The 16582-nt window shown below is 49.3% G+C and overlaps 2 protein-coding genes across 2 annotated transcripts in view; both read left to right on the top strand.

Moving 5' to 3' along the window:
* The window catches only part of LOC127474866 (uncharacterized), a 192163-nt gene extending 178572 nt beyond the window's left edge, over positions 1 to 13591 (top strand). The window contains exon 2 of the mRNA XM_051796179.1: positions 12709 to 13591. The gene's annotated coding sequence lies outside the window, so the exon portion shown is untranslated. The remainder of the gene's footprint in view (positions 1 to 12708) is intronic.
* The window catches only part of LOC127474823 (uncharacterized), a 42627-nt gene extending 28237 nt beyond the window's left edge, over positions 1 to 14390 (top strand). Inside the window, exon 2 of the mRNA XM_051796127.1 lies at positions 13914 to 14390. The gene's annotated coding sequence lies outside the window, so the exon portion shown is untranslated. The remainder of the gene's footprint in view (positions 1 to 13913) is intronic.
* Positions 14391 to 16582: the final 2192 nt, after the last annotated feature.

Below are 16582 nucleotides of genomic sequence, written 5' to 3'. Positions count from 1 at the left end.
CCAATCGAGCTGGGTGGTAGCTGGTTGCCTATGAAATGAATCTTAGTTCCCTCTTAATTCACCTCCCAGGACTACACTCAACCCACATGAAGAGAATTAAGGGCTATTTAAAGGAGGTACAGCTCCTTTAAAAAAGAATACACTCTCCCCTAGCGGATAAATTTAATTACAGCTTAATTGTGGGCCTTCAAGCAGCCACCATTAAAGAATGCATCAAAGCTCCTCACCTAAAAAAATCTAAACTTCCTCATGACTCCCTCTTCCCCAGTAGGCCAACTTATATTAAATAAGAGAATTTATGCTAAAATAAGTAACTAGGGATCCCCTCTATGGCGCAAGCTTACATTACAACATTATTAACAATCCACAGGATATTTTTTAACCTTAACAAGACCTTATACCCAAAACTCTGTTAACCCACCTATGGAGCGCCCCCAAAGACGATTAAAATCTGTAAAAGGAACTAGGCAAATCCAAGGCCCGACTGTTTACCAAAAACATAGCTTTTAGCAAACCAAGTATTAAAGGTGAAGCCTGCCCAGTGACAATTCGTTCAACGGCCGCGGTATCCTAACCGTGCAAAGGTAGCGCAATCAATTGTCCCATAAATCGGGACTTGTATGAATGGCTTAGCAAGGTCTTAGCTGTCTCCTACAGATAATCAGTGAAATTGATCTTCCCGTGCAAAAGCAGGAATAACCCCATAAGACAAGAAGACCCTGTGGAACTTTAAAATCTGCTACCACTCCCATAAACAATACTCACCCACAGGGCCTACTCCCCCGGGATTTTGCTGGTGTGCATTTTTTGGTTGGGGCGACCTTGGAGACAAACTTAACCTCCAAATATCAGACAATCCATCTTAACCAAGAACTACCCATCAACGTGTTAATAGTAACCAGACCAAATATAATTGATTAATGAACCTAGCTACCCCAGGGATAACAGCGCAATCTCCTTCAAGAGCCCACATCGACAAGGAGGTTTACGACCTCGATGTTGGATCAGGACATCCTAGTGGTGCAACCGCTACCAAGGGTTCGTTTGTTCAACGATTAACAGTCCTACGTGATCTGAGTTCAGACCGGAGTAATCCAGGTCGGTTTCTATCTATGTTACAACTCCTTCTAGTACGAAAGGATCGAAGAAGTAAGGCCTATGCCACAAGCACGTCCTCGCACCCAGTAATGAACCCAACTAAATTACTAAGAGCTCCACCATAACCCCCTCCTAGAAAAGGACCGCTAGCGTGGCAGAGCTTGGCAAATGCAGAAGGCTTAAGCCCTTTACCCAGAGGTTCAAATCCTCTCCCTAGCTCCAACACAAACCACATGACAATTCACTTAACCCTCACTTACTTTATTATATCAATATCCTATGCTCTCTCCATCCTCATCACCGTAGCATTTCTTACCCTAGTTGAACGTAAGATTCTAAGTTATATGCAAGCCCGAAAAGGGCCTAATATTGTAGGACCATTTGGCCTCTTACAACCTATAGCAGATGGAGTAAAGCTATTCATTAAAGAACCAATTCGTCCATCAACTTCATCCCCTTACTTATTTATATCTACTCCTATCTTAGCCCTTCTCCTAGCAATTACAATCTGAACACCACTTCCCCTACCCTTTCCCCTTACTGACCTAAACCTTGGCATACTCTTCCTTCTAGCTCTATCTAGCTTGGCAGTCTACTCAATTCTAGGATCAGGGTGAGCCTCTAACTCAAAATATGCCTTAATCGGCGCCCTCCGAGCAGTCGCACAAACTATCTCTTACGAAGTTACCCTAGCCATTATTCTCCTATCCATAATTATCCTTAGTGGTAACTACACCCTCAATACCCTAGCTACAACTCAAGAACCTCTCTACCTCATTTTCTCCTCCTGGTCCTTAGCAATAATATGATATATCTCCACTCTTGCCAAAACAAACCATGCTCCATTTGACCTGACAGAAGGAGAATCTGAACTAGTCTCAGGGTTCAACGTAGAATATGCTGCAGGGCCATTCGCCTTGTTTTTTCTTGCCGAATATGCTAATGTTATACTAATAAATGCACTCACAACCATTCTATTCCTAAATCCCAGCTCACTTAATCTCCCTCAAGAACTCATTCCCCCTACTTTAGCTACAAAAACCCTCCTCCTTTCTGCAGGATTCTTATGAATCCGCGCCTCTTACCCTCGATTCCGATATGATCAACTCATACATTTGCTTTGAAAAAACTTCTTACCCCTAACATTAGCCTTATGCCTATGGCATACCAGCCTTCCTATCTCCTATGTAGACCTACCCCCCTACCTAGGACACTCAAGGAAATGTGTCTGAATCCAAAAGGGTTACTATGATAAAGTAAACATAGAGGTATACCAATCCTCTCATTTCCTAATTTTAGAAAAGTAGGAATCGAACCTACACTAAAGGAATCAAAATCCTCTATACTCCCTCTATATTATTTTCTAGTAAGGTCAGCTAATTAAGCTATCGGGCCCATACCCCGAAAATGATGGTTTAACTCTACCTTAAACCCCAAACCGTAAACCCTAAAACCTAAACCCTAACCCTTGCTAACCTTAACCCTAACCCTAACATCTCATAGCAGAGGGAGGGAGGGGCCTGATTCCTCATCAGATATATCAACAGTCAAAAGCCTGTAAGCTCAGCTCTTGCCTTTTCAGGGCTTCACACCGTCAACACTGGAGGGAGGGAGGGGCCCGACTGCTCATCAGAGGTATCATGCAAGTCAAAAGCCTGAAAAGTCTCCTAGAATGCATAAATCATTAACCATTTCAGTCTCTGACAATTGGTCCACACAGTAACTGCAAGCTATGCCCAAAGCCTGTTCCCTAACCTTAGAAGAGAGACTGCAACCCTCGAGATGTTGGAGGCTCGAGGCATGGTCCGTGACACTAATCATGGCTATAACTCATAACTTCTTGGAGTATGGGGACTTCCCTCCTTCACCCCCGGCAGATCAAGGCCACCACTTCAACTGACAGACATGGAAGCATCGCTGGACCCCGCGGGCGGTGACTATATACATCTGTCCACTCTCAGCTTTTCTTTCTCTTACTCTCCCTTGCTCTTATCCTGCCTTTCTCTCCCCTATGCATTTTCTTTCCCCCCCCCAAAGGTTATCTCTGTGTCACATTGTGGTATGACAGCACCCAAACTGCTAGCATGCCTGTTGATACAGAATTGTTAAAATAAACCTTGCCAGTATATGTTTTCAGACACCGATTATTTAGTGTCGTTTCACTTTAATCCACCCCAAGGGAATTATTAATAAAAACCTGAGTTACCCCCCACCCCTTTTCCTGGGGTGGGTTGTAACACCAATCAGCACTGACTCCGCCCAGTAGGCGGAGCCAGTGACACAGAACAATCAACACGGACTCCACCTCTTGACTCCACCCAGTGGGCGGGGCCAGTGCTCTATAGAAGCAGAGTACATACCGGATGGCAGTGGGTATTCTGCCAGACATGCAACAGAACAGCAACAGCAAAAGCAGAGACCCAAGAGAAAAAGCAAAAGATTCTGACAGTGGTGGGCACTGAATCGGGTTTATAGCCCGAGAGGGGTTTACTGGGCACCACTGCGTTCCTGGAATGGGGTAAACCCGCGATAGTTAGATCGCGCATTGAGACAGATTCTGACTAACCCTAACCCTAACCCCAACCCTAACCCCTAACTCTTACCCTAACCCTAACCCTAACCCTAAACCCTAACCCCAACCCTAACCCTAACCCTAACCCTAACCCTAACCCTAGTAGCTTGCAGTCTCTTTTTTAAAGTTAGGGTTAGGGAACTGGTTTTGTGCATAGCTTGCAGTCTCTTTTTTAAGGTTAGGTTCAGAGAAAAGGGTTTGCGTATAGCTTGCAGTCTCTTTTTTAAGGTTAGGGTTAGGTAACAGGGTTTGCGCATAGTTTGCAGTCTCTTTTTTAAGGTTAGGGTTAGGGAAGAGGGTTTGCGCATAACTTGCAGTCTCGTTTTTAGGGTTAGGGTTAGGGAAAAGGGTTTGCGCATAGCTTGCATTCTCACTTTTAAGGTTAGGGTTTGCGCAAAAGGTTTGTGCATAGCTTGCAGTCTCTTGGTTAGGGTTAGGGTTAGGGAACAGGGTTTGCGCATAGCTTCCAGTCTCTCTTTTAATGTTGGGGTTAGGGGACAGTGCTCTATAGAAGTAGAGTACATACTGGACGGCGGTGGGTATTCTGCCAGACATGCAACTGAACAGCAACAGCAAAAGCAGAGACCCAAGAGAAAAAGCAAAAGATTCTGACAGCGGTGGGCAATGAATCGGGCTTATAGCCTGAGAGGGGCTTATTGGGCACCACTGCGTGTCCAGAATGGGCTAAAACCGCGATTGTTAGATCGTGCACTGAGACAAATTCTTCCTAACCCTAACCCTTACCCATACCCCTAACCCTAACCCTAACCCTAACCCTAACCCTAACTCTAACAGTAACCCTGTCTTTTGCTACCCCTAAACCTAACCCTAACCCTAACCCTAACTTTTGCTAACTCTAACTCTAACCCTAAATTTCCTAACCCTAACCCTAACCCTTTCTAACCCTAACCCTAACTCAAAACCTAACCCTAACCCTAACCCTAATCCTAACCTTAAACCCTAACCCTAACCCTAACACTAAACCCTAAACCAAAAGGAAACTTCCTTTGCTATGCCTACTGGGCGGAGTCAGTGCTGATTGGTGTTACAACCCGCCCCAGGAAAAGGGGAGAGGGGGTAACTAAGGTTTTTATTAATAATTCCCTTGGGGTGGATTCAAGTGAAACGACACTAAATAATCGGTGTCTGAAAACATATACTGGCAAGGTTTATTTTAACAATTCTGTATCAACAGGCATGCTAGCAGTTTGGGAGTTGGGCTATCAGTTGGGAGGCATGGCTGAAAATAGGAAACAACAGCCCTAATTCCCAGGAAAGAAAGCCTGGAAGCTTTGGCTTTGTGGTGCAGTTGGTGGGCCACACTGGGCACTCCATGGGCAGGCAACAAGAGTTTTCTGGATCTGGGAGTCAATCTGGGGGCCTCAGAGTGTTTGAGGGGAAGTTGGGAGTGTCCTGTGGGACCAGGATGGGATTTGAGGGCTCCTGGAGGGGCTGGGACGGGTGTATACTGCGGGCATTGTCTAGTATTGATGGGGGTAATCAGTGAGCTGACTGTTTCATAATCATCCCAATTTTAACATACAATATGATTATTAGAATAAAAAGCAAAAAGATAATATCAACAAAACAGTAACAGGGTGAAGCTCTTGGTTGAAGACTGGTTTCTTCTTTTTCTCCAGTGATTTTAATTCTTTTTCGTCTGGGTTTTAATCCCATCTTTGGCATTTTGCTGCCAACATTTTGTCCCCATATCCATTGGAAATTGTATTAACTGTTGATGAGAACAAAGTGGAATCCCAAGGTATGTGATATATTGATAGGATTTCACTGGTTGGCTTTTAATTTGTCCAGGTTTATCACCATAATGCTTCTGCTCTTTAACCACTTGAATCAGAATGAATTGAGTTGTTTTCTGGGTCGAGTTCTCTTTTTGAGTCCAAGGGTTTTTAGTGGATTCAGTATCAGGCACAAAGGAAATTGAGGGAGGTAAAGAAGAATCTTCCCTTTGTTCATTATCACAGAGATCACTCAGTCTATTTTCATTAATGTGAGGAAAGCTGGGAGACTCTAGAAACATCAGTTGAACTTCAAATTCTCCTTGTTTCTTTCTCTCCTGAGACTTAGAATCAGGGTTCTCTGTGGTTTCCCAAGTCTCAATGCCAGGGTAAGACACTGGTTTATGAAGTTGCCTGACCAAACCAGGAGCCTGTTTTTTTAGCAACAGTTTTCTCTCTGCACTCTGGCGTAACAAGACTTTGAAGGTGGTCAACCTCAGTTTGAAGCAGCTCATTTTTAGCAACAAGTTTATCCGATTTTTCTCCTGTTTCCCTCTCAAAGGCTAACGATGACTTCAGCACCACATTTTCTGATTTCAAAACAGTAGATTCAACATCAGAAATCCATTCATGACTTCCCTGTCAGCACTCCATCCAAATGTCTGTGCTCTCACTTTGACCTGAGAGAAACCTCAGGCAGGTGGAAAAGGGCAGATAAAGAAAAAACAGATGGGTCCAGCAGAAGTGATGCTGCTTCTGTCAAAAGCAGAGCAGAGGCCGAAAGCACTTTAGGAAGTTGCTTACAGAAGCGCTTGTGCATTCCAAGTTACAGCTCAGGAGTCTCAGTGACTTGTCCAACATGAGAGTTTCTTTTCCATTTCTCAACCCCCAGATTCTTCAGGAGTAGGAAACTGGAAACACTGACTGAGAAAAGCTCCATTCCTTCCTAATAATTGTGCTTTGCCCTTCCCATTTGACAGTGCTCTTGGAAATGTGCTGCTGTGATCTGGATCTGTGAGCAGCCCTGACCTCCCAGAGCACTCATCCAATGGCAGGAGGACCCCACCTGACTGCTGCTGGGGTTCTTGCCACCACGACCCAGTATGGGTCAATGGAATGGGGAGCAGGGCGGTGGGACCAGTAAGGACCAGTTAAGGGGGTTGGGGGCACTTCAGCATCTCCATCAAGGTCAGACCAGTACAGAGCAGCATAGACCAGTATAGATTGGTATAGACCAGTATAAACCAGTATGGACCAGTATAGACCAATATGGGTCACTGGAATGAGGAATGGGGCAGTGGGACCGATAAGGACCAGTTAAGGGGGTTGGGGGCACTTCAGCATCTCCATCAAGGTCAGACCATTATAGACCAGTATAGACCAGTGTAGACCAGTATAGACCAGTATAGACCAGTATAGACCAGTATAGACCAGTAAAAAACCAGTACGGACCAGTATGGACCAGTATGGACCAGTACAGGTCACTAGAACAGCGAGCAGGGTGGTGGGACCAGTAAGGACCAGTTAAAGGGGTTGGGGGCACTTCAGCATCTCCATCAAGGTCAGACCAGTACAGACCGGTACAAACCAGTATGGACCAGTATAGACCAGTATAAACCAGGGTAGAGCAGTATAAACCGATATAAACCAGTACGGGTCACTGAAACACGGAATGGGGTGGTGGGATCAGTAAGGACCAGTTAAGGGGGTTGGGGGCGCTTCATCATCTCTGTCAAGGTCAGACCAGTACAGACCAGTATAAACCAGTATAGACCAGTATGGACTGGTATAGACCGGTATAGACCGGTATAAACCAGTACAGACCGGTACGGGTCATTGGAATGGGGAATGGGGCAGTGGGACCAGTAAGGACCAGTTAAGGGGGTTGGGGGCACTTCAGCATCTCCATCAAGGTCAGACCAGTACAGACCAGTATAAACCAGGGTAGAGCAGTATAAACCAGTATAAACCAGTACGGGTCCCTGGAACGGGGAATGGGGCGGTGAGAACCAGTAAGAACCAGTTAAGGGGGTTGGGGGCACTTCAGCATCTCCATCAAGGTCAGGTCAGTATAAACCAGTATAGACCCGTATAGACCAGTATGGGCCAGTATAAACCGGTATAAACCAGTATGGACCAGTACAGGTGACTGGAACGGGGAATGGGGCGGTGGGACCAGTAAGGACCAGTTAAGGGGGTTGGGGGCACTTCAGCATCTCTGTCAACGTCAGACCAGTACAGACCAGTATAGACCAGTATAGATTAGTATAAACCAGTATGGACCAGTATAGACCAATATAAACCAGTACGGGTCACTGGAACACGGAATGGGGTGGTGGGACCAGTAAGGACCAGTTAAGGGGGTTGGGAGCACTTCAGCATCTCCATCAAGGTCAGACCTGTACAGACCAGTATAAACCAGGATAGACCAGTATAAACCAGTATGGACCAGTACGGGTCACTGGAATGCGGAATGGGGTGGTGGGACCAGTAAGGACCAGTTAAGGCAGAACTCAGCTGGGACTTAGTGGTTTGGTGGTGGGCGTGTCCCTTCCTTAGGTGGGCGTGGTCTCTCCCTGGTGGGCGTGTCCCTTCCTTAGGTGGGCGTGGTCTCTCCCTGGTGGGCGTGTCTTTTGCATCCTCTCCCCCTCCCTGAACTGGGAGCTCAACTGGGACTTACTGGGTTTTGGGTGGGCGTGTCCCCTCCCAATGATGGACCCACTTTCAGCCCCTCCCCCCACCTTTAAGGGCCCCCCAAAGCCCCTCCCCCCCCTTCCTGCACCTCCCCAACCCTCAGGGTCCCTCCTGTCCCTCCCCCACCCTCAGGGTCCCTTCCTTCCCCTCCCCCCAGTGAACCTGCTACCCCTCCCCCACTCTCAGGAGCACTCCCTGCCCCTCCCCCACCTTCAGGGGCCCTCAGGACCCCTCCCCCAACCTCAGAGACTCTCCTGCCCCTCCCCCACCCTCAGGGAACTTCCTACCCTTCCCCCACCCTCAGGGACCCTCAGGGCCCCTCCTTCACTTTCGGGGTCCCGCCCTGCCCCTCCCCAACCCTCAGGACCCTCCTGCCCCTCCCCCCACCTCGGGGTCCCTCCTGCCCCTCCCCCACCCTCAGGGACGGTCTTGCCCTTCCCCCACCCTCAGGGAACCTCCTGCCCTTCCCCCATGCTCAAGGACCATCCTGCTCCATCCCCACCCTCACTGTTCCCTCCTTCCCCTCCCCCCCCCACTGGGGCCGTTACTGGTCCCTTACTGGTCTGTACTGGGAAGGGAGAGGAAAGGGGCCGCCCCCTCGAGGCCCCTACCCCCAGTGACGTCACCGGGTCCCAAAAATAGCCCCGGGGGCCCAAACTGGAGGGGGGACCTGGAGCCGCTCCCAGTGTGACCAGTTCAGGTACTGGGAGGGACTGGGAGGGAACTGGGAGGGACTGGGAGGGACTGGGAGGGGGCAGGGTTTCCCCCCCACCCCCCCTCCGTGTCCTTGGGGTGACCTTGGGGAGGGAGGGGGATGGGCCGCTCCCAGTGCCTCCCAGTAGCTCCCAGTAACCCCAGTAATGCCTCCAGTATCTCCAGCGACCCCCCCAGTAACCCCAGTGACCCCCCCAGTAGCTCCTAGTAGCTCCCAGTAACCCCAGTGTCTATCCCAGTAGCTCCCAGTAACTCCCAGTAATCCTAGTGTCCATCCCAGTAACTCCCAGTAACCCCAGTGTCCACCCCAGTAGCTCCCAGTAACTCCCAGTAAGCCCCCCAGTAGCTCCCCGTAACTCCCAGTAACCCCAGTGACCCCCCCAGTAGCTCCCAGTAACCCCAGTGTCCATCCCAATAACCCCAGTGACCCCCCCAGTAGCTTCCAGTAGCTCCCAGTAACTCCCAGTGTCCTCCCCAGTGCCTCCCAGTATGTCCCAGTTTAACCCAGTTCCCCCCCCCTTGGGCCCTGGGCCGGGTGGGGGAGGGGCGGGCTCACATTTCCATGGCAACATCCCTTTCCCTCTGGCCCAGTTTCTCCCAGTTCCTCCCAGTTTAACCCAGTTTTTCCACATTTTTCCACATTTTTCCACATTTCCCCCCATTTTCCCCATTTTTCCCAGATTTTCCCCCATTTTTCCACATTTTCCTGAATTTTTCCCCATTTCCCCCCATTTTCCAGATTTTTCCCAATTTTCCTACATTTTCCCAGATTTTTTCCCATTTTTCCCCCATTTTCCCAGATTTTTCCTCATTTTCTCCAGATCTTCCCAGATTTTCCCCCCATTTTCCCAGATTTTTCCCCATTTTTTGCACATTTTTCCCACATTTTCCCAGATTTTCATACATTTTTCTCCAGATTTTCCCAGATTTTTTTTCCCATTTTTTCCACATTTTCCCCCATTTTTTCTCACATTTTTCCCAGATTTGCCCAGATTTCTTCCCCCATTTTCCTGGATTTTTCCCAGAATTTCCCATATTTTCCCCATTTTTCCAAAATTTTTTTGATCTTTCCCCATTTTTCCCCATTTCCTGGATTTTCTCCCATTTTTTCCACATTTTCCAAGATTTTTCCCCATTTTTCCCAGATTTTCCCAAGATTTTTTCCCATTTTTTTAAATCTTTCCCCATTTTTCCCCATTTTCTGGGATTTTTTCCCATTTTTCTCCATTTCCCCCCATTTTCCCCAGAATTTCCAGCATTTCCCCCCCAGTTTGTCCCCATTTTCCCAGATTTCTCCCAGATTTTCCCACATTTTTCCCTATTTTTTCCCCATTTTCCCGGATTTTCCCCAGATTTTTCCTCCACTTTTCCCAGATTTTTCCCACATTTTTTCCCATTTTTCCCACATTTTCTCAGATTTTTCTCCAGATTTTCTTCCAGATTTTCCCACATTTTCCCACATTTTCCCAGATTTCCCCCCATTTTTCTTGATTTTTCCCGATTTTCCCCATTTTTCCAGATTTTTTCCCATTTTTTCCCATTTTCACACATTTTTCCTCATTTTCCCCCATTTTCACGGATTTCTCCTCATTTCCCCCATTTTCCCACAGTTTTTCCCAATTTTTCACATTTTCCCAGATTTTTCCCCATTTTCCCCATTTTCCCCAGATTTTTCCCCATTTCGCCCCCATTTTATCGGATTTTTCCCCATTTTCCCACATTTTCCCAAAGTTTTTCCCACATTTTCCCAGATTTTCTCCCTATTTCCCCAGATTTTTCCTCAGTTTTCCCATTTTTTCCCAGATTTTTTCCCAATTATTTTCCCCATTTTCCCAGATTTCCCCGGATTTTTTCCCACATTTCCCCGGATTTTTTCCCAATTTCCCCCTATTTTCCATGATTTTTCCCACATTTTTTCCACATTTTCCCAGATTTTTCCTCATTTTCCCCCATTTTTCCCAGATTTTTCCCCATTTTTCTCAGATTTTTTTCCCCAGATTTCCAGATTTTCCCAGAATATTCCCCATTTTCCCCCCATTTTTTCCCTATTTTCCCAGATTTTTCCCATTTTTTCCCCTTTCCCCCCCATTTTTTCCACATTTTTCCCAGATTTTCTCCCATTTTCCCCAGAATTTCCCAGCTTTTTTCCCAATTTTTCCCCATTTTTCCAGTTTTTTCCCAATTTTTTCCCCATTTTCCCGGATTTTTTTCTCCATTTCCCCCCATTTTCCCAGATTTTCCCCCCATTTTTCCCACATTTTCCCAGATTTTCTCACATTTTTCCCCATTTTCTCCCTTTTTTCCTCATTTTTCCATATTTTCCCATTTTTTTCCCCATTTTCCCTAGAATTTCCCACATTTTCCCCCATTTCCCCGGATTTTTCTCACATTTTTCCCAGAATTTTCCGCAATTTCCCCATTTTCCCACATTTTCCCAGATTTTTCACCATTTTCCTGATTTGCCCCCCATTTTTCCCACATTTTCACAGATTTTTCTCCAGATTTTCCCCACATTTTCCCCCCATTTCCCCACATTTTCTTGGATTTTTGGGTCCCCAGTTTTCCAAATTTCCCAAATTTCCCCAGTGGGAAAAAATGGGGGAAAAAAACCAGGAATTTTGGGGAAAATGGGGAAAAATTGGGGAAAAAAGTGGGAAATTTGGTGAACACGAATGAAAAATTGGGAAAAATGGGGGAAAATTTGAGAAAAAAGTGGGAAATTTGGGGAAAATTGATAAAAATGGGGAAAAATGGGGGGAAATTTAGGAAAACTGGGGGAAAATCCAGGAAAATGTGGAAAAACGGGGGAAATTTTGGGGAAAAAGTCAGAAATTTGGGGAAATGGGGGATTTTGAGGGGAAATGGAGGGAAAACTGGGAAAAAAGTAAGAAATTTGGGGAAAACAGGTGAAAAATGCGGATAAATGGGGGATAATTGGGGAAAATTAGGGGAAATTTAGGAAAAAATTGGGAAAAAATGGCGGAACTTGGGGAAAATGGGGAAATTTGGGAAAAATGGGGTGAATTGAGAAAAAAATGGGGGAATTTGGGTAAAATTGGATGAAAAATTGGGGAAAGTTGGGAAAATGGGGGGAAATTTGGGAACAATGGAAGGAATTTGGAAAAAAAATGGGGGAAAATTGAGAAAAATGGGGAAATTTGGGAAAAATGGGGGAAATGGGGGGAAAATTGGGGAAAGAGTGGGAAATTTGGGAGAAATGGATGAAAAATTGGGAAAAATGAGGGGAAATTTGGGAAAAACTTGGGTGTCCCCACCAGCTTCGGCCCCGCCATGGCCCCGATAGCCCCGGGATCAGGTGAGACCCCTACCCCATGCCCTGACCCCTCCCCCTCCCCGAGGTCACTGCCCTGACCCCCCGAGTCCAGGCTGTGACCCCTCCCCCACCCCGTGGCCCCTCCCACACTTTATGGCCCCTTCCCCATTCTGTGGCCCCTACCCCATTCTGTAGCCCCCACCCCACTCTGTGACCCCTCTCCCACTTCATGGCCCCTCCCCCACTCTCTGACCCCTCCCCCACTCTATGGCCCCTCATCCACTTTATGGCCCCTCCCCCACTCTCAGACCCTTCCCCCACTTTATGGCCCCTCCCCCACTCTGTGGCTCCTCCCCCACTCTGTGACCCCTCCTCTGTGACCCCTCTCCCACTCTGTGGCCCCTCCCCCACTTTACGGCCTCTCCCCCACTCGGGGACCCCTCCCCCACCGACAGCTTCTCCCTGCAGAGAGAACAGCCAACACACTATTTCACTTCTCACTTTAACAAAGCTCTTTTCTCCTTCAAGCCCCTCAGAGGCGCCAAGGCCACATAGGAGGCCACACACAAACAGTACTCCTCTTCCCACTTGACTACACCTTCTCCCTCACTGTTCTACAGGGAACACCAGGAATCTGCTCGCAGAGGCCTCTCCTTTCCCATCAGTAGCTCAGCACAAGGAGTTAAAGGAGCTCAAGCCTTAGGCCACAAGAGCTGACAGCGAGGAAACTTTGGGAGCAAACTAATGCTGCTAACACGGACCCAGCTGAATCCAGCACACAATCACAGAATCCAAGAGTCCTTCAGCTTGGAAAAGACCTCCAAGCTCACTGAGTCTTGTGCAGCCCCTCCCTGACCGCCTGCAGGGACTGGATGATGCTTTGCACAAGCACCAAAAGGAATGTTGTGAAAGCCATGGTCTGCAGGAGGACACAGAGAAGGGCTTGGTTGGGGCTGGGAAGGAGGGAGCTGGCGCTGGGGGAGTGGGGATGGAGCCTCGGGGATGTGGCGCAGCAAGGACAGGGGCCCAGGCAGCTGGCAGGCGGCAAGGCCTCACCCCCTGCCCCAGCAGCAGCACCGGGCCCTGCCCAAGGCGCTCCTGCCAGGGGCTGGGCCCTGCAGGCAGGGGCAGAACCCACTCCCTGGGGCGACCTTGCTGCCCTGGCCCTCGTCCGGCCCAGCCTCTCCCTGTGTGCACGCTCCCCACAGCACAGGCTGCACTGGGCAGCATCCCCTGATGGGCCCTGCAGAGCTGCCCCACGGGGACACTTCCCTTTTATGTCACAGGTGCCACAGCCTGTCCCAGCCAGCCCTGCCCATTGTCCCCACCCCGGCTCAGTGACTCACAGTGGCCCCTGGCAACCAAAGAACCAAAGCCCCACACCCCCAGAGTGCAGCCCTACCCATGTGCAAGGGGCCCCCAAAGGGTTCCCTGCACAAAGCAGCCCCTCCAAACCCTTGTCAGATAGAAAACTGGGGGACGTGACCCTTGGATGCTTTTAGGACAGAGATACAAGCTTTTCTTGAATAATGGAGGGGCTCACTTTTTAATTATTAATATTGTCCTAGTTAGGACAGCTGAGATCAGTTCATCATGGTGGGTGTAACCCAAAACTGTATTCTATAGCCTTCCATGTCATTTCCCAGAAACTAGACTATTGTTATCAATAGACTATTCGCACCCTCTGCCCATAGAGCATGGTGGGTGTAACCCAAAACTGTATTCTATAGCATTCCATGTCATTTCCCAGAAACTAGACTATTGTTGTCAATAGACTATTCGCACCCTCTACCCATAGAGCCTGACTCCTCAGGCTATAAACTAGGTGTTAAGAGGCCTGTGAGATAGAAGGATGTTTCTGTCCTCACACCCTTTGTGAACTCCCCGCCCTGAGGGGAGTACCAAGCATTCCTGCCTGAACTGGAGGATATATAATCTTGGAGTTTTGGAACATTTTTCGACCCACTCGTGGGATCCAGAGGACGGCTGCATCTCATCGCTCTCAACCAGACTTAGACCACCACTGGACTGCGATCACCAGTTCTGGCCAGACTGCAGCAGCTCTCCCACCAGCAGGTTCTTCCCCTCTCCCTTTACTTTGGACTCAAACAGGGCCCAAGGAACACCACTTTGTTCAGGCCCCAGGGTACTGGGTTATACATTTGGGTTTTTGTGGGTTGAGACCAATTGTTTGTTTGTATTATTGTACTTACTGTATTATTTTAATAAATTGTTATTCTGACTTATAATCTCTCCTTTGAGTTGGGTTCATTCCCCCTGCTGGTTAACTTTTAAACCAGCACAAATATTTACAGTTATCCATTTGGGGACAGGATGTCCTACAGGCTAATGTGGTGTCACATTTGGAGTGAAAAGTACTTTTCAAAGAAACCCAGGGTGCATGGGTGATGCAGAGGAAGCTGCCAAGTCACCCAATGTGAAGCTCAACACTGCTTTGCAACAGCACTGCCCTTTCACACACATCTTTGGCAAAGACAAAGATGTCAGGCTTTAGTTTCTAAATCAGTAACACTTGACAAGACCTCTTTATGAACTGACAGCAAGAGAACTTAGGAGCAGCTTAGGGTTGGCAAGTGTAGGAGCCAAGAATAGAAGGGCTGATGGGTATGTCATGAACACTGACAGCTGGATGGTCGTGGAGCCAACCAAGGACTGCCAGACACAAAAGACATCACCTGCTGGACTTGGCCCAAACACCAGCCCCCTCCTCTCCCTTCTCAACCACTCAACCACAGCCTGCACACACCCACACCTACCAGGGCCAACTGGCTGATTCTCTTTTCTGCCTGGGGGCGAAGGAAGAAGGACAGGGAGGGCATTTGCCTTCGGGCCAGAGGGAAGGGGAAGGAGATCCCCCCAAATCCATCCCTGGCAGGATGGGGGCTGGAGGAGACATTGGGGGACCCCCAAGAAGTTTCTTGGGGGGGTGGACCCCCAGCAGTCCGGGGTGGAAAAATGGATGGAGGAATCCGCCGTAAAGGGTTGGTGACACCCAAAAGACTCTAGGAGGGGGTCGGGAGGGGCCCTGGAGTCCTGAAGAGTGTTTAGGGGTCCCCAGGAGGGAGTCTGGGGGTCTGAGGTGGTCCCAGGAGATTTTCAAGGGTTAAGGGGATGCACAGGAGATTTGGGGGACGAGGGGGAAAGGCGGAGGGTCCCCAGGAGTCTTGGGGGGGATCTGGGCAGTTCCCGAGAGTCTTGGTGGAGATTCGGAGGGGTCACCAGGAGCCCCTGGACCCCCTGAACTCACCCCACACCACCATGGCCTCGTTGGGGCCGCACGTGAAAAACAGTGCGGCGGGGGGAGACCCTGGGGCCGGGATCGATCGGGACCGATCGGGTTCAATCCCGATCCTCCCCTCCCCCGCCATCACCGCCCCGCTCCCGGCAGCCCCCGTGGAAGTTTCTACGTTCTATTGGGTGACTCACCAGCACAAGGAGAGGGGCCCAGCAGAATTTGGCAATGACGTCATTCCAGCAGAGCCGTTCTATTGGCTGCGACCCACGAGGGAGCCCCAAAACCTGTTCATGGCTTGGGGGGGAAGGATAGCCGGCATGACCGGGAACAGAGGTGCAGAGGGTGTTCAAGTGCCCAGGAAAGGGGCAAAAAACTTTCCCTTCTCCCTCCCAGTGCCCCCTCAGCCCATCCCAGTGTCTCCCCTCTCTCCCAGTGCCCCCTCAGCCCATCCCGATCTCTCCCCTGCTCTCCCAGTGCCCCCGTCCATCGAGGTCCCAGCCCGGCCCTGCCCCCTGCTCTGCTCCGGCCTGGATTTCTCCCCTACAGGGGCAGCTGAGGTGGCTCCAGGGCGGGCGGGAGCTTCCGGGGCAGGGGGTGGCTCCTGACATGCTGCTGGAACAGCCCCTGTCTGGGCGGGCCCGTCAGCCTGGGGCACCTCCTCACCCGAGCCTGGGGGACGGGCTGGCAACTGGGAGGGGCTTTGGGAAGGAATGGGGAGGCTGAGAAGGGGTTGGAGGTCGTGGGGGTAACTGGGAAGGTGTTTGGGGGAGTTTGGGGGTTTGGGAGGGAGGTTGGGGAGATTAGGGCAACTGTGAGGGGTTTTGGGGAATCGTCGGGGATGTGGGAAGGAACTGGGAGAGAGTTTGGGGGCATACTCAAGGGGAAGGGGGCAACTAGGAGAGGGTTTGAAAGGTCCTGGGAGGGCTGGAGGTAACTGGGAGGGGTTTGGGGGCATCTTGTGGGTTTTTGTGGGCCTGGGAGGCAGTCTGGGGGCCTCAGAGGGTTTAAGGGGAAGTTGGGAGTGTCCTGTGGGACCGGGATGGGATTTGAGGATTCCTGGAGGGGCTGGGAGGGCTTTATGCCTTTCTACTGCGGGCATTGTCTAGTACTGATGGGGGTAATCCGTGAGTTGACTGTTTCATAATCATCCAAATTTTAACAAGACTTTGAAGGTGGTCAACCTCAGTTTGAAGCAGCTCATTTTTAGCATCAAATTTATCTGATTTTTCTCCTGTTTC

Source organism: Manacus candei, unplaced genomic scaffold (assembly GCF_025592945.1).
Source record: "Manacus candei isolate 608988 ecotype Guabito, Panama unplaced genomic scaffold, ASM2559294v1 h1tg000045l, whole genome shotgun sequence".
Lineage (NCBI taxonomy): Eukaryota > Metazoa > Chordata > Aves > Passeriformes > Pipridae > Manacus > Manacus candei.
Note: the sequence above shows the minus strand (reverse complement) of the source record. Positions and strands in the feature narration are given on the sequence as shown.